This window comes from Pteropus medius, unplaced genomic scaffold (genome assembly GCF_902729225.1).
Source record: "Pteropus medius unplaced genomic scaffold, Ma_sr-lr_union100, whole genome shotgun sequence".
Taxonomy (NCBI): Eukaryota; Metazoa; Chordata; class Mammalia; order Chiroptera; family Pteropodidae; genus Pteropus; species Pteropus medius.
Window position 1 is genome coordinate 8,228,707 of NW_024349804.1, and position 24,026 is coordinate 8,252,732.

Genomic DNA, 24,026 nt, shown 5'->3' on the forward strand with positions numbered 1-24,026 from the left:
TTCTCAGGAGCGACAGGGTTTAGAGGAAAGCAGCATGGCCAAGGAATGGGCAGACTAATATCCTAGCTCGTTTATTTGCTGAACGACACTAAGCACCTTACCTGACGTTTCTGTCATCAATTGCTATTTTATAAAAAAAAAAAAGATGAGGTCTGTTTTGATTGTTCTTCTAAGGTTGTGATGGCCAATATTGTAACTATTAATCACATGTTTTTATTGAAATTTAAATTAACTCAAATTAAATAACATTAAAAATAAGTTCCTCAGTAGGGCTAGTTACGTTTGAAATGCTCAGCAGTCACGTGTGCTGATGGTTATCACATTGGCCTGTACAGATACAGGATTTCCATCGTCACAAAAAGTTCTATTTGACAGCACCCTTTTAAGGATCAGAGATAATCTGCAAAAAAAGAAAATGCCCAGCACATATTAGGTACTCTTATGATAGTTAACTTTTCAGTAATTATAACTAATATTTAAGAACATGTGCCAAAATCTGTATGAAGTGTGTTACGTATATGGTTTAATGTGATTTTTACTCCCATCCCATAGATGAGGCAATGAAGCCTTAAGGAGGTTACGTAATTACTCGAGTTAATAAAAATTATAAGCTCTTATTTTCAGGAACGTCTTCAAAATCACAGAGGAAAAAATTATCAGAAATAGATTTCCAACAGTCATTTTCCGACCATAATCCTATGCTGTTATACGTCTGGTGATGTGCTTTTATATGCCCTGAGAATAGCAGAAAAGCTCCAGCTGTGGTGAAAAGGAGAGTAAGGAATTTTGACGGTTTTATGCGGAAGAGAGAAGAACAGGGTAGGAAAGACCCTTGTACATAAAGAAAATAAGGGCTAAAGTTAATGGCCTCTATGTTCTATAACCTTAGACTCTGGGATTCTGAAAGGTCTCATATTACATGTTCTATTCTTTCAGAAATAATTGAGAGGTATAGTTATTTATTGCAAGAAATAGAGGTATTTTCTTTTTGTCTTTGCCAATCAATACCTGCCTCTTTGAGGAGATCTCTATTCTGAGAAACATTTAGAGAGGAGCAATTTGATCTTGGAAGCAAAGAAATAAGTTGGGAAATGCGTCCGAGTACTTGAGTGTAAGATCTTATCAATAGGACAAATTATGCTTTTAAGATGTGCTATCTTTGCCCAAATCATATGCTTCAGAAATAAGTCAAGACATTCAAGTAATAGGCACATGGTGTCTTGTTAAACACATTCCTGATTTAAAAGATAAAACAGAATCGACAACTACAAAGCAGGCGATAATATAATATTCACAAGAATAATAATTATTAGATGGATATATTATAAATAAATCAATATAACATCTTAATAGTGGTTATAGTAGTTAGGATAAACTAGGTTATACCAAGAAATCTCAATGCTTAAAGCCAAAAAAGAGTTGATTCCTCACTCACACTACTCACACTACAGCCAATCTGAGTAATTATAGTTTTCCTTGATGGCTTTCTTCTAGTTGGTGACTCAGGGACCCAATATCTGGAACTTGTGTTTTCCAAGGACTTGAGAGCCATGTAGGATACTTAGTGTCCAAGCCTGGAACTGTCTTACATTAATACTGTCCACCTTCCATTCACCAGAACCCAGTTACATAGTCTACAACTCAACTGTAAGAGGTACTGGTTAAGGTTGCCTTCCTGTAGGCCCAAACGTGATGAACGTACGGCCTTGTCTCTAAATCAGAGATCATAACACATGTTTAAACACATGCATCTGCAAGCTATGTGCTTATTTAAACAAATAGCCCCTTCGCTTTTAAATAGCTGCTCATTTTTATATCTTCTCCAAACTCTTCTTCCACTTAAACGTGTCCTTTCCCGCCCTTATCAAGTAGACTTCATTCCTACTTCATTAAGATGTTCAGCATCAGCAGATAAACTTTTTACTGCCTTTTCAGCTTGTCAGTCTCCCTCTCAGAGGAGCAAGTTTCCTCCTCTTATGTAAAACCGAATCCTCTCTAAGACGCATTGAGCCCCTTTGCTTCTTCCAGACCTTGACCTATTAATTATTCCTCTCTTTCCTGTACCTTTACTCCTGTGTATTTTGTTTCTTTTGTAAACTTGTTGAAATCTTTTTCATCCTGAAAACCTTTCTTGACAGTCAGACTGCAATCCACCCAGAAGCACAATTCAGTCTCCGTGTTTACCGTTCATTACTGTCTTAGAAGAAGAATACTTCTAATTTATTTTTAAATATTTGTCTTTATAATACTTATCAAAATCTAATGATATATTGTCGTGTGTGACTGTTTATTGCTTGACTTTTTATTCACTCTGCTTCCCATTGCTAAGCCGGGGCCTGGTACTTGGTAGCTACTTCATAAATATTGGGGGATTCCATCCACACAATTGATGCAAACTAAAATAGTCAATTACATTATCATTATTAAATCTAATGGATATATTTGCGTCTTTACTTTCTTAGATTATTCTGCTGCATTTCACAACAATAGATGACCTGTGTTCTTTAAACAATCTTGATGTCCATGACCCATTAAACTCTTGATGTCCATGACCCATTAAACTCTTAGTTGTGTTTCTACCTCTGTGATGCATCATTTCAGTCTATTTACTAATTGTCTATTTTCTGCTCCACTACGAACCCCTCACCTAGAGTTGCTCCTGGAGTTTTATCCTTGGGCTTCAGATCCCCTCAGTGTTCATATTGCTAAACTGATTATTTATACTTTTAAGATTTCTGCTACCACCCGTACACCGCTACCTTCCAAAGTATATATTAATCTTAGACTTCTTCCTTGAGCTACAAAATTTGGGACCATACTGCTTGTTCAATATTATCCTCAAAATGCTTTATTGGCATCGCAAAGCCTACGGATCCAAATCTGAATTCACGATTTGGCCAGATGGCTCATGCTCCTTCTGTATCTCAAGGCCATACAGTTATCAAACTAAAAACTAAGACGCCCGTTCCTTTTCTGTTGCCTCTCTCTAGCCTACCAGGTCCTAAATAAGTCCAAACCTGTCCTGCATCCTTCCTCTCCTCACCATCCTTTCCATTTCTCTTACCTCTTTCTCTACCCTGGATTATTAAAAGCCTCCTGTCAATCTCCTGGCCACCAGATCCTTCCAGCTAAATCCTTTCTCCACACTGCAGCCAAACTGACTTTTTCAGAAGCAAGTATGACCATTTCACACTTTGACCGAAACCCCTTCAAAGATGCCCCATTGTGCATAAGATAAGGTCTAAACACTTTAAGATGACTTGGACCACCTATCACTTGACCCCTTCCTAGCCTAGAATTTTGCGTGTTTGCATCTCTATCATCATGGTTAGCAGAATTGGTTTTCTGCATACATCCTGTTTTCTTGCTATGGTGCTTTGCTTAAGGAAAGTTAAACAAATCCTAGCTGACCCCTCCTCATTCTTATAGTCTTTTCTCAGGCCTCACTTCCTCCAGAAAAATCTCTGTATTCCTGTGCAATCTGGTTAGGCACCAGTTCCCTGTGCTCATACAGTGCCCTAAAGACATCTGTGACTTTAAATTGTATGGAGCAGAATTGTGACCAAACCTGTTGACCATACTGTACTGTGTGAGTGAGAAGTAATCTTCCATAGTGTTGTTATTAGGATTCAGGGGTTAATTTCTTACCCCAGCCTCACTTTGATAATCCTGCATAAACCGTGGCTAGTATATTATACAAATGAAGCATGAGGTGTAGAAAAGATGGGTCCCCACCGTTCAGACAGACACAGAACCATTCTCTTATCGTCTCCAGCTCTAGCATTCACTGGACCTATTTTACTAGGAAATATTCAAGGAGAGCCGATCTGACTCTAGAAGGAAATGAAGAAAATTATGGATGACTGCTCTCTCTAAGTACAGCAAACATTTGTAGAATAAATGAGTTTGCTGTTTATAATCTGTTTTCCACTCTAGCAAAGCTGGTGCCATTCCATCCGAGCTGAGGAGCTACTGAAGCTTGAATTATCCATGAAGACTCTGCCTCTCTGTCATGCAACCTGGCCCTCGGAGGGCGAGTTCGCACACGGAAACACAATGAGGTCGAATCGGAGACCAGCAAACAAGGCTGCACTCTGGAGGCTGGTATGTCACATGCCCGTTTGTGGACAGGAGACATTTTGATGTCCCTTGGGGAGGAGCATCAAGAAAATGGGCCCTGCTGTGCATGTTTAAGGTTTACTGGTTATTCACAGAATGGCTGGACTTGATGTTATGCTGTGTCTGCCTGGACGTAGCCAAGCGCAGGAAAGGCAGTGGGACAGTGGAGAGCAGATCATGACATGTTACTTCCGGATGAAAAGACAGCCAAAGGTCTCGTGAGGAAACAGATACATGCATCACGTCGCATCAAATATTTAGTCCTTCGACAGATGAAAAGGGACTGTAACTGGTTCCATTTCACTGCAAACATTTTGAATCATTGCCATATTTTATCTCTTAATTGGTGCACATCGGATGCTTGGGAAATTTCTGGAAACTAAAGCTCTTTCCCTTGCTTAGTGACTTCTCTGCCACATGGTTCTGGTGGAAAGCAGAACCTGTCTTCCACCTTCGAAGCCCAAAGGCCAGGTCACGCTTTTCTTGCATCTTGGGACGTGTCTCAGCCATTTGGATGTGCACAATAAAACTGTGAGTTGGGAAGAAGGAAGATAAAGAAGCAGGGGCCTCAGAGAATGCATTCTGGGGGCGGCGGCAGTGGTGGCAGCAACGCCCACAGGTGAGGATAGCAATACTCACAATGACCACAGGAGGGACGTAAGCTGGCACATCCAGCGTTCACGCAATAGCAGCAGTGCCTGACCGAAATCCCACTGGGAGTGAATTTGGCTGGGATTCTGGTGGCCTGGAATTCCTCATTCTGGGCCATTTTCTGCCGCTAGTTCTCCAACCTTCTTGGCAATTCTTTAATTTCCTAACAGCCTTGTAACAAAGTCCTCTTCTTCTAACATCAGTCAAAGAAAGTTTCTGTAGTTGCTATTACAACTCTTTGCTGAAAAACTCCCTCGCCTTCATGACAAGAGACATTCATAAAACAATTATTATAAAGTGTTGATCATGAAGTCTCTTCATAAGACAGGCAAAGAGAAATGGTCTCAGCATTAAAAATCAATGTAACTTGCAACGTACCTCATTTAATTTGTCATCTTAGATTAGTAGTTCTTAACCAGGGGCAATTTTGTCCCCCAGGGGACATTTGATTAAGTTTACTATTGTCATCTAGTGGGTAGAAGTCGGGGGTGCTGCTAAACACCCTACGATACATAGGCAGCTTCCAGGACAGTAAATTATCCTGTCCAAAGTGTCAATCATAGTAGGTTGAAGAACCCTGTCTCAGATTATTTGAAGCTCAGTGGACCTTAGGGCAAACTAATTATATGCTTCTCAAATTCTTAGAGGTTCTTAAACTCGTAGAGGAGACACCCAAACTGCCTTCCATGTTTTACAAGGACTTTTATATTAACGTCTTTCTCTATCCAACAAATAGTTATTGTTAGCTCCGTACCAGGGACCATGCTGGTTATGAGAAATAGATGGAAGAAAAAAAAAACCACCACAATGCTATCTTTCAGGGTTTTTCACACAAATAGGGAAGGCAGACAACAAACAAGTAAATTAATGAAGAATTCATAGATATAAAATGTTATAAAGATAATAAAGGGGAAGAAAGCTGGATTAAGTGATAGAAATTAACAAGGGAAAATCAACTTGGAGAACATGGTCACAGGGGCTTCTCTGAGGAGGTGGCATTTTTAAAAAAACTAGAGGAAGAGCATGTCAAGCAGAGAAAACAGTGTAAGCAAGGTCTTATGACAAGAAAGGCCTTGATGACTGAGGAACTGAAAGCAAGCCAGGGTCATTATGGAACACTGGGTGAGGGCAGGACAGTGACAGACAAGGTAGGAGGGATGGAAAGAGGCCTGTGGTGTCTCCCAGTGTACTGAATGACGGTGATGGTCTGTGTGGGGCGCCCGGGGGGCTCACCTGCACCTGGGTCTGCATCACGCCCCTGGCCAGTCCTCAGAGACATTTCCCCACGGGGGCCAGTGTTGCGGCGAGACCAGTGCTCATGATGCTTATTATGGCTGCAGGGCTCACTTCAGCAAAAGCCATCCAGGACCTCTGAGGAACAAGATTTATTATCCGCAGGAGGGTACACAGCATGCCTGAAGGGCACATGGCAAGGTCAGGGACACAGAGAGAAGGAGAACTTGGACCCCGGACCCTGCCTTGACGAGAGCCTGAGGGTGGGGCCCCTAGGTTTGAACAAGTTCACTCTTGGCGAATTTAAAGCATAAGAGTGGGAATTAGGGCACGGGAAGGGAGAAGTGATGTCATGGCTATAATTTACTGCTGGCAGTATATTTATTCGAGGTGGTCATCTTTTGAAATAGATGCCACTCGCTCAAAAGCTTAATGTCAGGCACTTAGACCTCAAGGCCTCCATAGGCTGTGAGGAAGAGGTGGCAAAAAGATCCTTCTGTTCACACGTCCTAAGGATTCTTGGGCTACCTAAACATGGAGGTGCTTTGCACTTGCCCAGAATGGTAAAAAAAAAAACAACAACAAAATCCATCAATAACATGGGTTATTTCACCATGACCAGAACTCCAACTTGACAGTTTTATTTACACCAAATGAATTAAAATGTAGACTCAATTAATTTGTATTAGTTGGTGTCATTTAATAAACCAAAAAGTATATGCCTTGTAAGGGAGAAGTTTGAAATCCTCCAGTCAATTCCAGCTGCTCCAGGTTATGCAGGGTGAAACTGAAATACACAGGGCAAACAGGATTTGTCCAAGGTCATGCGATTCGGAGAAGCAAGTTTAAGATCAGATGTCCATATACCTGCCTCGACACCCTTTCCATCAAATCATCCTGCACAGATGCATGCAGTCGGGGTCCACGAGATGTTAATCTTAACTAAAGGAGAGAATCTGGTTTCTCCCTTCAAGGAAAGATCTCCCCTGAGTTCTGAACTCATTTTAAGGAGCTACACTTTCCCCGTTGCCCAGCACAGAGTGAAATTTACTTCAAGAATGACCCTTTTCTTGTGTGTCATGAATAATCGTTGCCATCAGATTAGAGGCCAGCTTCACATTTTCTATATGCTGGATCCAAATGACTGCCTGGAGGTTTTTGGGTCCCTGAACTATGCAGTAGGCAATCATTAATTTCCATTCTATCAGCCATGCGGAAAAGCCTATGCCAATGTTCACACTGCCTTTTCTTTAGCTGGCAAATAAATTATTCCCACCTTGATGCCTCTGAACTGAATTTATAACTGCTGTTAATTAATATTATGTGTGTTTGTCTGTACTTGACAAACACGAGATAAATAAAAGTTCCAACGAGACCAATACGGGCAGGGACTAACAGTAGGAGCTCTTAAAACAACCATTAACTACTGGAGGCAAGCAGGCACTTGCAAAGGCATCGCCTGTGCTGCCCTGGGTGAAATCTGCAAAGACAAAGATACTGCCTAGCTTTGGAGAGGAAGACGTCTTGTTGGTCTGAGATGAAACTCTAAGATTTCTGTTTACTACTTGTGAGAGCTTAGAACATTTTTTAAATGCTCTGAATTTCCACTTTCTCATTTATAATGGAAAAATAATAATATTCATAGCTAACATTTATCGAGCCCATGCTACTGTATGCCAGACACGTCTCTATATAGTTAATAGGAATTAACTCAGGTTATGTATTAACATCTTGATTATAAAGGTAAAGAAAAATAAATAATTTGAATAATTTCCCCAGGATTACACGACTGAAAAAAATGACATAGCGAACATATTCTAAAACTTTTCACTTTTCATAAATGCTACGAAGTTTTAGTCCAGCTATTGTGTCATTTTTTTTTCCCCCTGAAAAAATGAGTAAACACTGGATTTCAGAGAGATAAAAATGGCAAGGCTATTTCATGACCTTGCTTGGCGTACAGCCTCAGCCTCATTCTTCACCCCAATGTACTTTCGTGAGAATCATGCTGTTTCAAGAGGAAATTATGTTTATTTTGTTATTTTATTTTGTTTGTTTGTTTTTTAACTATTGAAAGATTGGCTGCGCTTCATGTGAATTCGCCCAGGAATATGAATATTCTAGAAAGCTTTGAATAGGCCTTGCCATCTGCAGCACTTCTGGGGATGTGGGACTGCAGCCATGGTGCCTGTCACACCCGCGAGGAAGGAGTTTCCACTGAACCACCCACCTTCACCCTCCCTCAACTCCCGCTGTGCTCTGTGCTTTCGCAAGCGAAGCCCTTGCAACGTTGCTCACAATGCGGTCTATTGTGAGCATGCGCTCTAGAAAATAAGGACCACGTGATCCGTGAAGGAGGCCGTAACCTAGAGCCTTACTGTATTTACAGCTTTCGGTTGGCACAATAGCAAACCTAGACCAGCGCGAGGAAGGTAGTTGCATCCTCCCGAACAAGCAGGACTGGGCAGGAACTCTCTGAATGTTCTGTTCTGTCCACCAGAGGTATGAAAGGTGAAGAATCCCATAAGACAACATAAAAACGCCCATCGGGATGCTGGAATAAGTAGCCATGCAGGAAAGCTACCATCACCCATTCGGATCTCAGTGTCTGTGGCCCCAAGAGGCCACAGCAAGACTCCCCAAGGGGATTCCCTAGAGTTGATGCTTATCATGTGTTTATTTACGCTGATTGCCTCAGCTCTAACTTTATTCTTCAGTTTGAACTTTCGGAGGTGTTTTCATAGTTATAAAACAACAGAAATTAGAAGTGAACCAGTCCCTTAAATTTCGGTATGTGTCCATAGTTCTTTATTAATCCCCAAACCCCATTTTACTCTTTTGGCTTTTTGTCATCTACTTTCCTATACTTTCTATGTTTTGTGGTCCTGATCTTCACTTTGGGGTGGTAATAAGCATGTCTGCGATTTAAACTTGCCAACTGGCCATCTCTGCTTATCTGTTGCTGTCCACTCGCCCATAGCTTGATTCATGAGTCCCCACCCAAACCTCCTCCTTCCAGGTTTCTGTCACAGGGAATGTATTTTCTACATTTGTCATCCTAAAGAATGAAACTAGGCTCCAAGCCATGCTGAACCTACTTTCCAACTAATTCCGAAGTCCGGCCACCTGTCTTCTCAAGTTCACGTGACCTCTCACCCACAAGAACTCTTGACTGGTTTTCACATCTCCTGTCTTTCTCCCTTTCAGCCGTTCTCTGCCCCATAGCCAGGATGTCATTTCTGAAGTTTGCATGTGATCATGGCTGAATAAAGCCATCCAATGATTTCCGATTGCTCTCAGATCAAAGTGAACCATAGAGAAAAGACATAGTCACACCAAAAAGTGAAACAAACAAATAAAAAGCAACAATAAGGAGAAGCAGAAAGGATTCCCATGCTGCTCCAGTCCCTTCCCCATCTTTCCTGGAAGCTAAAAGCATTTCCGCACCGGGGTTCCATGAGACATCCCTATGTGTCTTTGCTTTTATCTGATTGTTGGTTTGAATTTTTTTTTTTACTTTAAAGTAAGAGTTCCTATTAATATATTGTTTCTTTCTATGTGACAGGCAATATGTATCTATCTACACACATGCACACATACAGAGTCTCATGTAGTTACCACCATAACTCTGAAGCATTTTTGTTATAATTTCCATTTTACAGATGAGAAATACAAGACTCAGAGAAGGGATGTAACGTATCCAGGGTCCCACAGATAAAAGCTATGGAACCAACTATAAAATTAAAATGTTCTGTGAGTGCCTATTTTTTTTCTATTTTCCCAACCCCATTCATTTGGATCCCAATATCAGACAATTATTTGATTTCATTCATTTTTTTTTTCAAGAAACACATATTAGTTCTCTATCTAGACACTATGCAGGCAATTTTCTCATGAATTTTTCGATGACTTGATATACTGTTACTGGACAATCCTCCATGAACATCCCACACTTCTCCATGTCTTACATCAGCCATCGTAATGGATTAACAAATATCTTTGGAAGAGAGAGATCATGTTTCCCTCCAGAGCACGGGGAAGACTGTTTTCCTAGTCAGTACAATGAAGATGATGTCTCCTCCCGGGGAAGATGTTGGGCACGTTTGCGAGGAGTCCTTTTCAAAGATTGAGGATTTCTAAGTTTGAAGTTCCGCAGCTGTAAAGCAAGTTCATTGAGTACACAGTCCCTATGTGGGCCACTTCACATCACCCCATGGGAAACCAGTGTGAACGTGAAGCTCACACCGTCTTCTGTACCATGAGTAGTCAAGTCCCTTGCTACTGACCCAGGAACCTCGTATATTCTGCCAGCATCTGTGTGTGGCATAGTCACTTATGAGCTTACAAATGATAAAAATCTCAGATCCTTCACAGTTCTTGACAAAGATGATTAACAAAATTATTCTGGGCTAATAATTATAGACGCTACAACTTGATTCAGCACTATTTACATAAACTTCTAAGTCGTAGCGTCAGTATTAGAATCCAGGTCTCCACCTGACTTCTAAACCATCGAAGAAAGTATAAAGAAGTTAAAGAGGGGAATAGAATTAATAAGACAGCCTCAATCCATCAGCTGTATACTGCAATATGGTAGACACATGACAAGAACTTTTGGAATGGCTGGCCTTGTAAAATATCTCAGAAACTGGCACGGGGATTGGTGAGTAGCAAGTGAGTAGACAGATGATCTTAGAGGTTAAAAGACTGTGGCGTCAAACAGCCCTAGGTTCCAATCTGACATGCTGCATGACACTGAACAATTTATTTAACCTGTCTGAGAAGTAATTTTCTTATCTCTAAGGCAAGAATAATAGATCCTATCTCACGAAAGTGTCTTAAGCATTAAGTGATGCTTAAGCATTAGGTGATGTATAGAGCATTTAGCATGAAGCTGCACACATAAAAGGTAGTCATTAAATGACAGCTATTAGTGTTTCTAATAAGTCCTCAGTAAAGTTTGCATGAGTGATTGATTGACTTCTCTACATCAATTTACCTGCATCTTATCTATCGGATCGCTTACCACTAGTATCTCCCTAGTAGTTAGCAATGTAATCAGGGTTATAAATACCGATCGCTACCTGAACCATTGCAGCTTTAAGACCTAAAGAAGCCCCTGATTTTAAGTGTGGTGGATACTAATGGATATTTTTGTAACAAAAATATCTTCAGGCTGCAATTTTGAGATGGCATTAAGGCTGAGCTCTCACTTTGTGCCTTTCCACAATGGTGTGAGAAATTACAAGGCTGGGGCTTTTCCTGGTTATCCATTTGTCTCTTTCCCATCTTGCACGGCAGTTGCCAGGCAACGATGCAGCGGTGGGAGCGATGGTGCATGTGTAATGTGAGGGGCTTCGTTCTAGAGCTGGTCCAGGGGCACTGAAAAGGAACACTGGGAAGTATACTTTTTTTCTCAACAGCTGGACAGTCATGCCATTAATGTAAATCCTCCAATCATTAAAAGAGCTGCTTCCGCTGAGAAATCCCATCGCCAGCTTTTTGCAAACTGTGGAAAATACTGAGAACCACAAGGCATGGTAGCTCTTGAGTTCGTTCCCATTTCCATCCTAGTACCTTGGTCTAAACACACGTCATAAATGCACCGATCCTTCTTGGCAAATAATCTGAACTTGCGATAGACTCTGAAAGAGGGCTTGGAAATCTCCATCCCAAACATGCATCAGTTTTACGGAATTAGTAGGGGAATAGTTCTTTTATTCGAGCACTAAAGAGAAGAGCTGGATAAAGGGAGTGGGAAGTACACGGGAAGAATGAAAGCGAACACACAATTCACTCACTGGCAACCAACCATCTGTTTCACGTCATTAAGAAGAAAACCAAAATGAAGGTTAAGAATGTCTCTGTTCCCTTAGTAAGCGAGGCCTCCCTAATTAATCGTAGTTAAATGTTACTAATATGGGATAATAGGTTTAAGCTTACAGAATGCGCTGAGCGGCACTGCACAGCAGTTAAGCACAGGCTCAAGAACCAGACTGCCTTGGTGTGGATCCCAGCTTTTCAACTGACTGAACTTTGGAAGGTCACTTCATCTCTCTGTTATGTATAAAATGTGACTGAGATGCACTTCCTGTCCAAAAGAGTGTTGCTGTGACTAACCAAATGGTTCCAAGCTCGAATAGGGTTGGAATCCAGCCTTCATAACCATCTACGTGATTTATGCAGACCCTGGGGGTCGCGTCTTCCCCTAGAGAAAATCTTCACAACTCACACGGACCTTCTCTCTCCACCTCCCTCCTCCATCACTTCTGATTTTCCTACAATGGAGCCCCTGGTCATTGTTTAATATTTTCTTCACTTTACTATTACGCTAGTAAATAATTGACTCTAGAATAATTTAAATAAATTACTCTAGAATAATTTTAAAAGGCACACATAATTAATGCCACTATATGATCCTAAATTTAAAAATGTGTCTGATGGCACAAAATACTGTCAGGCTAAAATCACATAAGTAAAACCAACAAGTAGAAAACCCCACCAGGGGCTTGTCTGAAGGCCAAGGTCAACTCTATCCCTTGGGTATTGCCATGTATCTTCAAAATGGCTTTGAGGTGTAAAACTGAAAAGACTTGATTTTATCTTTTTCTATTTCTTTTTCCCAATTTTTTCATTTTCCAACATCTTGCCCCTTAAGAACTTAAGAGGAATGGTGAGAAGACAAGAAGCTGTGATTTATAAGGTATAAATCTTTTCTTCAGTGCAGGATCCCAGAATGCTGAAAAAAAAAAACGCTTGCTAATGAACTGGGTGAAATCGAGATTCTTAAATCAACTATTAAAACAAGATTTTAATTAGCTCTTTTGACCACCTTAGCCCAGAAAAGCAGGAATGTACCCCATCATGGCTGAAAGCACATGACATTTGTGTTTTGACAGAGCTAGATGAAAATCCCAGCCACTATGGCATTTGCGGTTCCTGTATTGGATAAGTTAGCCTCTCTGAGCTTCGGTTACCTCATCTCTAAATTAGGAATAATAGTTCTGCTTCATAAAGACTTGTGAGGTTTACATGTATATAAAGATTTTGGAATGGTTATGTCTTTCCACTGCAGAAAGTTGTGATGAGCTTCAGAGATAAGGCATGGCCGTGATATTTTAAGTCTCTCTAAAACTATCCTAAACATGTAGCTAGTATAGAAAACTAGGTTCAGTTCTCCCCCGGGACCCTCTGAGCCACCACATGAAACGCATCTCAGAATTGCTTCACCAGAAGGTGGGAAGCCTGGGGCATCAATTTACTGGCCCTATTTCCCCGTTCGTTGAGGGTTGCTCCTAGGGCATTCCTGGGGCTATGCATTTCTGGGTTGTGCCTCCTTGCCCACAGAAGGAAAACATGAGCAGAGAAGAGAAAAAATGGCTGATTGAGGTGGGAAGATGAACACATGCTGGGAACTGTCTTCGATGTATAAACTTAGGTGGACCGAAGATGTGTGGAACAGACTATTAATAGCACTCACTATATTGATGAGGTGACAATTGTAGTAGGTTGAAAAATCAGAAAACATAGGGACAAATCCCAACTCTATATTTAACCAGATATGAGTCACTCCTTCATTCATTCAATAGATACTAATTGAGCACCTACTAAGAACCAGATTATTTTCTAGACAGTGAAGATGGAACAATAAAACAGGTAAAATTTCTGCCTTCGTGTTCCTTAGAGTGTTTTGAATGTTCAAGTCCTATACATATTGATTTTCAAAAAAAAGAGGTGGTTTTTATTGGAATAGGAGTCACAGTATCTCACGTGGACAGGACCATAAAATAAGTAAGTGAAGCCGACTTAGTCAAAGAAATCGTAAAGAATACTTTTGTTACTTACAGCTCACTTGTTTGACTTGGGATTCAGATAGATGTCCAAATTCCCCTTTTTATAAGGATGCAAATCATGCTAGATTACGGTCCACGCCAATGATCTCACTTTAACTCGATTCTCAGTAACCCATAATTCTCTCCTTTTTCTTGTTTACTCTTTACCATTCCAGAAAGTTTTTTTCTCTATTTTCTTCTCATGACTTTATATTTTATCAGTTGCTCACTGAGGTCTTTTTCATTCAGGCCTATTTTTCTTGATAGCCCACGCCTCCCAACTAAATATACTCTCTTTTTCTCTCAGATGTCCATTAGATTTAGCTCTTATTTTTCTCAGGGCACTTACTTCTTACCTCATAGCATATGCTGTGTGTCCCTTACTAGATAGTGAGTCACCTTGTAGATGGTCTAACTCTCTCCCCACACAGTACCAAATGCAGATCTTAAGATTTGGGAATCGAATAAGGGCATGTTTGTGTACCCGGCTACGCATTTGGCCAGCAATTACAGCAACCAGTCTGAATTCCAGCAGTTGTAATTTATTTGTATCCGTATCTTTAGTACTAGGCACGTGCCTGGCACAGAAGCGTGACTCATCGAAGTGAATGAATGATTTTCTGAAATGCTGTGTACCAGGGATGAAAAGGAAATGGCTGATAAGAAAGGTCGACCAGCCCCATGCTTGCTCCCTAATTCCTGCCAGCATCTCACTGAGGTTTCTCTCTGGACTGTGGAATTGGACTGTCAGGCGTGGACTAAACAAGCTTCTTTCAGAAAAAGCACCCACAGGGATCACTTCGGCTGGCAGCATGTCACCAGAAGTGAGTAGTGCACCGCTATAACAGGTGCATTTAAGGTTCATGTTAGCACATATAGAGTTACAGAATAAAATGACTGGAAAAAAATTTAGAGCAGGCTATCTTGACCTGTCAATAGGAATCCATTGAGAATAATAGCATGAATGAAAGAAAGGTGGAGAGAAATAGTTGCCATTAGCCGTAGTGTCTGGCAGATCAAGAGGAAAAATGTAATACAAACAAGTCCCCCATTGTCTCGCCCTAACGAGGGTCCTCGCTTCTGCCCAGCACTTTACACTCTCTTTGTGGTTTCAAGCTGGCCTTCCAGAGATTCTAGGATGGTGGGTGTTGAGATGCAGAGGGATGGAGCAGTATTTCAATAGGTTTATTATTATTTAGGCATAGTAAGGTCAACAGATTGGGAAATAAAGACGACTGCCATTAAAAGAGAAGAGTGAATGGCATGCCACGGGGTGGGGTCGGGAGGCCTCGGGAGCATCAAGTTTGGTCAGGAGGCTGTGGAGATGAGAAAACTGGATGAGAGCCTTTATTGCGGTGTCCACAAGAAAGAACAGACAAAGCAGGGCAAGTGGGCTCACGACTGGCTAGGTTAAGTCATTTTAGCAGGCTGTAGTGCATCAGAGCTGCCCCTCGTTGTCTAGTGCTCAGCCATCTGTCTGGTACCCGGAGAGGTTAGAGTTGACAGTGACCCAAAGTACGAGAGCTCAATAAAGGTGATGGTTCGGGTTGGACTCTAAATTGGTTAATTTGCCCCTGAAAAGGATGTTCAGTGGGCGAGTTGTTTACTGTCTAGGAACCAGCTAGCCCTGGGAGAGGCAGTCCTTCTGGAGTCAGTAAGACCCCAGATGCCAAAGCACCAGAATATAGAAAATGAAAGAAATGATCCATACAAGCAGTGGGCCACCAGGCTACTTCACCCCTCTCGAACACGGCATCTCAGATGTGAATTGTAGTAATCTGCATTGTCCCCTTGAATTCTCATAGTGACCTTTCGACACGAGTTTTCATATTCTCACTTTGCAAAGGAGAAATGTAAGGCTTACAGAGGCCAACTGATTTTCCCATATTCCTACGGCCAAAATGGTAAACAAGTGACTCCACCTTTTCAAGACTATGATAATTTTGTTTTCCATTGTACGCTGTTATAGTCACTCTGTTTGCTTACAGTTCCCAGGAGCATTTACGCTCAAACGTGTGTGAAAACGTGGAGAGCAGAACCTTGGGAACCATGACCTGACATCTGAGGGCCACCTTAAAGTTTTGACGGTATCAGCACTGCTAAAAAGACCAAGGCTTCTGGATCCTGCATCCTTAGTTTGGAGTCTGTCTTATCATCTGGTTTTGTTTGGTTTTTCATTCCAGCCTCAACGACTTTAAATAGGCACTTATTTGAACATACCAGATAATCCTTTTTTTTTCCCGCCACCACTTGGCCTCTGGATCAACAGTTTGCATGGACACCCGGCTTTCCCTGCTTCGCTAACACTAGATTTTACTTTCATCACTGGTAATGACAAAGCTGGGTTCCAACAGTCTTGCAAATGAGTTGTCTTTCTCCTCACAAGTGTCAGATATTGACAAGGTGAGGCAAAGGGCACAGTCGAAGACTTTGAATAGCCCTTGGAAAACCCATAATGGAGTTACACAGATCTGAGTGTACACATTTTATCTATCATTTCCAGCAGACAGAGACTTTCAAGCTATAAAAACATGTTAAGATGATTTCTGTGTTTAGCAGTCAGAGCCATTGCCCTTCTAAAATTGATCAGTATTGCTATTAATAAGGCTCAACTAAGAAGTGTCACAAACACACAAAAGAGGCGAGGCAGGATGACAAACTGAAGGACTTTCAGGGGCCTCCTGATTCAACATTTCACATTGCTACGAAATTTTAATTTCTTTAAGGAATGACGACCATGCTTCAAGTATGTGCAGGCGTTACACAGCTACGGGGCACTCCGTTCAAGGAGAGATCAAAGGTAGAAAGGCAGTAGATAATACTGACAAATAATGTCAAAGAGTCCTAGGTTCCAGTCCAAACGCTTATACCTTCTAGTCATGTGACCTCAGGCAAGTTTTATCGGTGAGCCTCAACTGACTCGGCTGTCAAATGGGAATCATGCTTTTCAGTATACTATGCAATAAACAAAATGAACAGAACTCCAGATTTTTTTCAGCCTAAGAAGATATTCAGTAATGTTACTCGGAGGGATAGTAGAATCCACATTTTAGCATGGACTGCACTGAGGAAATGACTCCTTCCTGAAAAAAGGCTTAAACTTCCCTCCCGTCCCGTATCAGGGGACAGACCACAGAGCCAGAATGTTGAACAAACAATGAGAGGCACAATTTTCAGAAACGCAAGTAAAATAAGAAGCCCAGATTTATTGGGAGCAATTAGGAAAGGAGCGATTGAAGAGAACATTTCAATAGTAGAACAATTGGAGTATTGTCCACAAAAATTGTAAAGATTCAATATCCTGATATAAGAAATACCCTGGACAGAGTTGAACTCTTTACCCTCCTCCCAAGAAAATAGCAGTGGAACATGAAGGCACGAAGGAAAAACCTTGGTAAAGGGTTTCTAGCAGTTTTAATGATAATCTAAATGTTTCCATTGACTAATACTTATGATTACATATTGATTAACTAATCACATAACAAAAATTACAACATTTTCTTTCCAGAGTACATACTTTTTCAACAAAAACCTTTATAAGTCCCAAGGTAAAGAGCTAAAGATTTTATTATTGACAGTTATATAAATAGAGTAACTCTGAGTTGATCTCTACTATTCAACCCAGAATGAATAAAGGCACATAAATAGCCCATCTAGCCACAATTTCTCTTTGAAACTTTTATCTCTGCCAAATACCATTCTGACAGAAATGAACCCATAATAGTTGTTGACATGGCAGCGCCAAGAACATGTGTTTGTTTGTATGTAAATTGTAATCTAAAAGGTTGAATAGAGGCAAGCCTTGATCAATTATTAGTGTTTTAGTAGGGCTGACACCAGATGCTGACATGAACTCGTATTTAGCAAGGAGAGACGTGGTGATGCCATTGGCCAGTCGGCTCCCACAAAAGTCTTCAAGTTAACTTTGTGCATCTCCCTAATGCTGTCAGCAAGACCATTTTTTTACGACTATTGTAAGCTGCAAGGGAGATTGCTGAAACAAGACTCTTATCTAAAATAGTCCTAAACCCAATAAAGATTGACCAACCCATGACCAGAAATAATATCACTTGTTAATCTCTAGAGTGAACACAGGATGCTGCAAAGGAGTACCTAAAGAAAGGCAGTAACAGAAGTCTTGAGTTCTGGAGAAGCTAATGAGTAGCACAGAGGAAGAAATAACAGGTCACGAGTAGTAGAGATGAAGGAACTAAATTGGTAGATAATAGATGATAGATAATGGATGATTGATACGTAGATAAATAGATGATTGATAGATAGATAGATAGATAGATAGATAGATAGATAGATAGATAGATAGATGATAGATAGATAGATGATAGGTTGGTAATAGACATAGAGATAGATACTAGACTATTAAAATCTCAGTCATTTTCTGAATAATGATGCTCAGTCATCTGTGACACCTGCTGTATAGTTACTGGAACTATGTTCCGTCTTTCCAAATTTCATGTTCAGCCTTATCAAAACAAACAAAGGAACCACTATAATTTTTGGCTCTGTCTACATGGATCTCTACCCTTTGCCCCTGCTAACATCTCTAAACTCCCCTCCTCGCATTCCATCTTCAGACACACCATCCTGGCCACAAGTCACACACATTGTTCCCTTCTAACTCATTCCTCCCTGTTCATTCTTCATAGTTCAACTCACTTCTCCAGGAGGCCATCTCTGAACCACAGAACTACAATGCGTGTTGACAGGTATTAGGCAGGCTGCAACCAGAGGAACAGAAACAGATATATATGGTATGCACACAGACACACAGACACACACACACACGCATGCATGCATGCACATACACATATGTATGTTGTAGATCTCACATATGTGTACATATTCATATATATTTACACACACAGGGAGTTGGTTTGGAAGGGTGCAGGAACTGGCTAAGCCAGCCTGGACATGGAGTTAGGAACGATCTTGGGGGAGAAGAGCACGGTCACAGGCCCATGTGATACTTAGAGTCTCTAATGATCAAGAAGGCCCCAGTCTCTTTTTAAAGGGCTTCCACCTGATTAAGTCACACCCACCCAGAATACTCTCTTTAGATTAACTTTTAAAACAATGAGCTAATTGGAAACTTTATATGATGCTGATAAAATCCCTTTGCAGAAGCACTAAGACTCGTGTCTGGGTAACTGGGAAAAAGTTAGCATAGCTACAAAACAGTCACTGGCTGGCTTCCCACTCTCTAATATTCCTCGTCTCCCGACCCAACTAGAAACATACAGCAGAAGGGGAGTTCTGGAGATGTAGAACAGCCTGGCCATGCTGAAACATCACAAAGCCATCGTATCACAGCTCTTGGTCCTTTGCTTTCATTGCCCTGACTACCATTGAATCAAATGCCCTTGTACCAGCCTTCTCCAGGGAACTCTGTGCTCTCTGAGAGCAGGTGCCATATCTATCCCATGCATTATAATAGCCCTGCCACTGGCATAGTGTCTACACAGACCAGGAGTCAATAAACATCTGAGGAATGAATAAATAAGCAAGTGAATGAATGAATAAACAGTATCATGTGAGTGTAGCTTTCAACTATTTTGTTAAACAACATGAACCTCATGGCCACCACAGGGGCCTTGGAGGTCAACCCTGTGATGAGGGAAATAATATCCAATGTGTGAGTGAATATGTAATTATAAAGCTGTATCTATTTTAGTTCATTTCTTCTTCAGGGGGTCTTCCATACCATCAAGTTTCTTTTATCTTACAAAAGAGAAAATTTTAGAAGCAGCAATGGTTTCAGTAATTTTAATTTATTCAGCCAATATTGACAGAGCATCCAGTTCATGCCAGAAGCATGTAAGGCATCTGAGAAACAAAGATGACAGAGTTCAAGGGTCCTGCTCTTAGGTGACTCACAGCAGACAGGTCAGATTACACAACACAGGGCTAGGGAACACGCTGGGTGTCTATTCAGTGTGTAATGGAGCGGAGAGGAAGTCATGAATTTTCTCTGCTGAGGACTCAGAGAAGATAGTACAGAAGCGACATCTCAAAAAACGTTTCACTCTAATTTGGTGGACAAGGGTGCCAGAAAGAGCCGCAGGAAGAGAGAGCAGCGTGAGCAAAGCCTGCAGCATGTTGGGAGATCTGGGGGTGTCACATGATGGCAGGATGCAGGGTGTACAGGGGCAGCCACGTGGGAGGCTGGCTGGTTAAACTGGAGGTGTGGACAAGTCACGGAAGCTTCGCAGAGGCCCTCCCACGTCACAGTGACCGCAGACTCTCCGATCCACATTTTCCTTTTGTCATATCCTCTTCCTGCTCTCCCCAATCTTTCCTGGATGCCCTATTGACTCCAGGCTACGTTTTCATTTTTTCCTGAAATAATTCAAAGACGTTGTATTCAGTCTCCCTCCTCATCTCAGAGGCCCCACAAGTGACTCTTTCACCAGCTGCTGGGCCACTTTCCTGAGCTCCCAGGGAAGAGACAAGCCGCTGTGCTCGATTTTGATTAATAAGTACTAATCGATGAATAAATATTTCTCAGTTATGCTTAGAGAAAAAGTCGCTAAAATGTCTCTTGTCATGCTAAGCAAATGCCTTTAACTAATCTCAACCTCAATTCTGTTCACATTTCAGGTCAAACGATTCTCTGTGATGGAGTCTGCCCTGTATGTTGTAGGATTTTCATCAGCATCATTGGCTTCTGGTCATCAGACCATTAGCACCCACTCCCTGAATTGTGAAAACCAAAAATGTTTCCTCGTGTTGCTAAATGTCCCCTCTCGAGCAAAATCTCCCGGGGCTGAGAACCTCTGAACTAATTTTGTATTTGGGCTAGTAGATTCTGTATATACCAATGGTCTCTTCTTACAAATGCAATAGGTTTTCATGGAGCTTCAAATATTTTTCCACAGTCATAGATTATATTAATTAAATGCTATTTTCCAGGCACCTTATGAAGGTGTTCCTGCTACAAACACCATTTTACAAATAGGAAATTTTGGCTCATGGAGTTTAAACAATTTTCCTGTGGGATAGAGCCAGTGAGAAGTAGATTCAGAATTGCAATCCAAGCCATCTGATTCCAAAGACAGTCTCTTAACCACTCTGAAATGCTGCCTCCCAGGCAAACGAGTACGTCGATTCCTAGAAAATGTCGTGCTTTCCTACAGATGTCAGGGAACTTGTTAAAATCTAGTCAAATAACTCATTTCAGGAAACAAAATCCTCAAGATAGTCAATGATTTGCTTACTTGACTATTGAGTGCTGAGATAAAAGGAGTAGAGATCAACCAAAGATAAATATGATGATGCGTTTTCTTTGATGGACGATCCAAGCCAGGCCGAGTCGTGTCCATTCTTTCTAGTGGGCTCAGCACGTCTCATCATCTTATCCTGCCTCACATGGCTGTTCTCTTAGACTGGGAGTTTCTTCAGAGCAGAAACATTTCACTTGCCTTTCTTTTCTTTATTTTTGCAAAGAGCAAGCATTTTTCCGTGCACTAGTAAGAATTCAATCAAAGCTGTTTGAAAGAATGAATGAAAGAACAAATGAATGAGTGAATAAGTGAATGAACAAATGACTCCTAGCTGCATAGAGAACTATAAACTTTCAGGAGTTACATGTGCCCCCTGGGGTAGCCCAGGTACAAATGAAAGCCTGTCCAGTTAACCACTTTCAGAAAACGTTTTCTATTATCCAGACACGAAGCGGCCGAGAGCAAAGTACATAGATTTAAAGTGGCAAATAAAGTAAGAAAAAATAGGCCCCAAATCAATTAAAATCGTCCGTCCTCTCTTTTCAGCTCTATAATCCAGGCTGCGGCTGACCCAAACCACCCGACTCAATTCCAACTCCATTTAGGACTATTACCTGCCTTGTTAAATATTCAGAGACACTGCCCCTCCGGAAATGGGGGAGCACTTGAGCACCGCAAATCGATTCTCAGCTCCTGGTCCGGGCGGCCTGTTGAAAGAGATGACGAAACACAGCTCAGTGTTGGACGAGTTTCCCAGACTCGGAGCTCCGCCGCCGAAGGCAATCGCAGCCTTTTCTGTCCCCACCACCCGGAGCTCTGCACACAGCGAATGACCACTTGGATCCCAGGAAGAATCACTGGCATGGAAGGCTTTCCGATTCACCCTTCTCTCCGTAATTTCCAGTTTTGTCTCAGATGATGATCTTTACATTACAGTCTGCTTTTGTCACATGCTGAAGCCTAGTGTTGCACTCAGTGTCGATGAGGCAGCTGAAGCTCAAGGAGGGGAAATGACTTGCCTGGATCCCTGAGGAATGAAGGTACAGACCTGGGATTAGCTCCGAAAGTGCTGATGAACTGAATGCATTGGTGAGACCAAGAAGCGTCTTGGCTGGATCTTCCACTGAACCCAGAAAAAAGGTTCCCTAGAGACACTGACCAAACAGACAATGGTCAGGTTGGGGATTCTTTAATTGGCAGTGGTAGTCATCCAGGTGGCTGCAATTAGATTCATTCTTTTCTTTATGCATTCACCAAATATTACTATATGCCTACTCTGTTCTAGGTAATCTGCAGGCTTCTGGAGATGAATGATGAAGCAGGCAGACAAAAAGAAGAAATAGACTTGTGTAAAATAGAAATAATATATTATTATATAGTACATCATATATAATATATTATTATATAGTACATCTAATATGTGATATGATACATACTGTCTTAGCTCAGGCCGCCACAACAGAATACCACAGATTGGGTGGCTTAACCAACAGAAATTTATTTTCTCCCAGTTCTGAGGGCTGAAAGTTCAAGATCAGGATGCCAGTATGGTTGGGTTCTGCTGAAGGCTTTCCTCTCAGCTTGCAGATGGCTGCTGTGTCCTCACATGGTGGAGACACAGCAAGCTCTCCGGTGTCTCTTCTTACAAGGCCACTAATCCCATCGTGGGGGCATCGCCCTCAAGAACTTACCCAAATCTAATCATGTCCCAAAGGCCTCATCTCCAAATGCCATCACCCTGGGGATAAGGGCTTCAACATATGAATCTGAAGGAGCACCATTCAGTCTATATCGCATATAGCAGATATGATATGATATACGTCATATGAGTCGTGATAGGACATTATACGATATAGAAAATACAGACTAAGGGCTGAAAGAGGTAGGTCCTCGCAGAAAGTAATATCTAAGCCTAGCGTGTTTTCAAGTCCAAAGGACAAACCCAGAGCCAGAGATTAGAGACCGATGCAAAAGTTCCTGTACAAACATAGGGGCGGGGAAGTGGACCTGGGGAAAGGGAGGACGGTGCCTCATTGGCCCACAGGCTATGGGATCAGAACCCCCAACACTTGCCAGCTATGACTGCAAATAAATCCTTTTGATTCTGTAGGTCTTGTCTTCCACAGTTATAAACTGTGGGAAACAACAGTAGCTAATTTATATAGTCCTTGTGAAATTTGCATTAGATAATTTTCATAAAGAACCTAACCCTGAAGCCTGCACATTATGTTTGATAAATGGGAGTTATGATGGTTAAAATATTGAAAATATTCCATCAGTACATCCCATCAACTCTGTCTTCAAGATACATCTGTATACAACCACCTCTGAGGCCACCAGCCTGGTCCCACTCACCAATAACCTGTGAGGCCTTGGGTCAATTATTTAATCTCTTTATACCTAAATTTCCTCACCTGCAAAGTAGATACAGTACTAATGCCTACCTCACAGAGCTGTTGTGAGTACCTATAAATTACTCACACACGTAAATTACTTTAAAGGATGTTTAGACCCTAACCCACAGCAAGCGCTAGGCGAGTGGTCTTGCCCGCTCCTCGGGCCAGAGTAACTCATTCCATGAAGAAATCATGTCTCACGCCACTGAATTCTCATCTCACTCAGAACAAAAGCAAAGTCTTCGCATTGACCTGGACCCTCACCCCTCAGACCGTATTCCCCACTGTCCTCACCTTGCTCACCCTGCCTCTGTGATCTCCCGCGCTGTTCCTCTGACAGGTGAGACACCCTGGCACATCTGTGTCTTTTTACGTACAGCTCTCTCTGCAGGAACAGTTCCACCCCAGGTAGACTCATAGCCTAAGCACTCAACTTCATTCAGGTTTCTGTTTAAATATTACGTGAATGGGAAGATCTCCCCTGCAAACTTGACCTAAGTAGCAAATGCCATCCAGCACATCCTGTCACTCTGACCCTTCTACATTTTCCTGAGTAT

The 24,026-nt window shown here is 41.6% G+C and overlaps 1 long non-coding RNA gene across 3 annotated transcripts; it reads right to left on the bottom strand.

The window, feature by feature from the left end:
- Positions 1-19,609: 19,609 nt before the first annotated feature.
- LOC120582755 (uncharacterized) lies at positions 19,610-23,989 on the bottom strand. Of its 3 annotated transcripts, XR_005647632.1 has the most exons (6): positions 23,764-23,989; positions 23,081-23,206; positions 21,957-22,100; positions 21,688-21,780; positions 21,068-21,316; positions 19,610-20,189 (listed from the first exon to the last, which is right to left on the bottom strand). It is a non-coding gene; the product is annotated as an uncharacterized LOC120582755 (long non-coding RNA). The 3 variants fall into 3 exon arrangements; XR_005647630.1 differs by lacking the exon at positions 23,081-23,206 and having other exon boundaries at positions 23,764-23,981; XR_005647631.1 differs by lacking the exons at positions 21,068-21,316; positions 23,081-23,206 and having other exon boundaries at positions 23,764-23,975.
- Between the last annotated feature and the right edge of the window lie 37 nt (positions 23,990-24,026).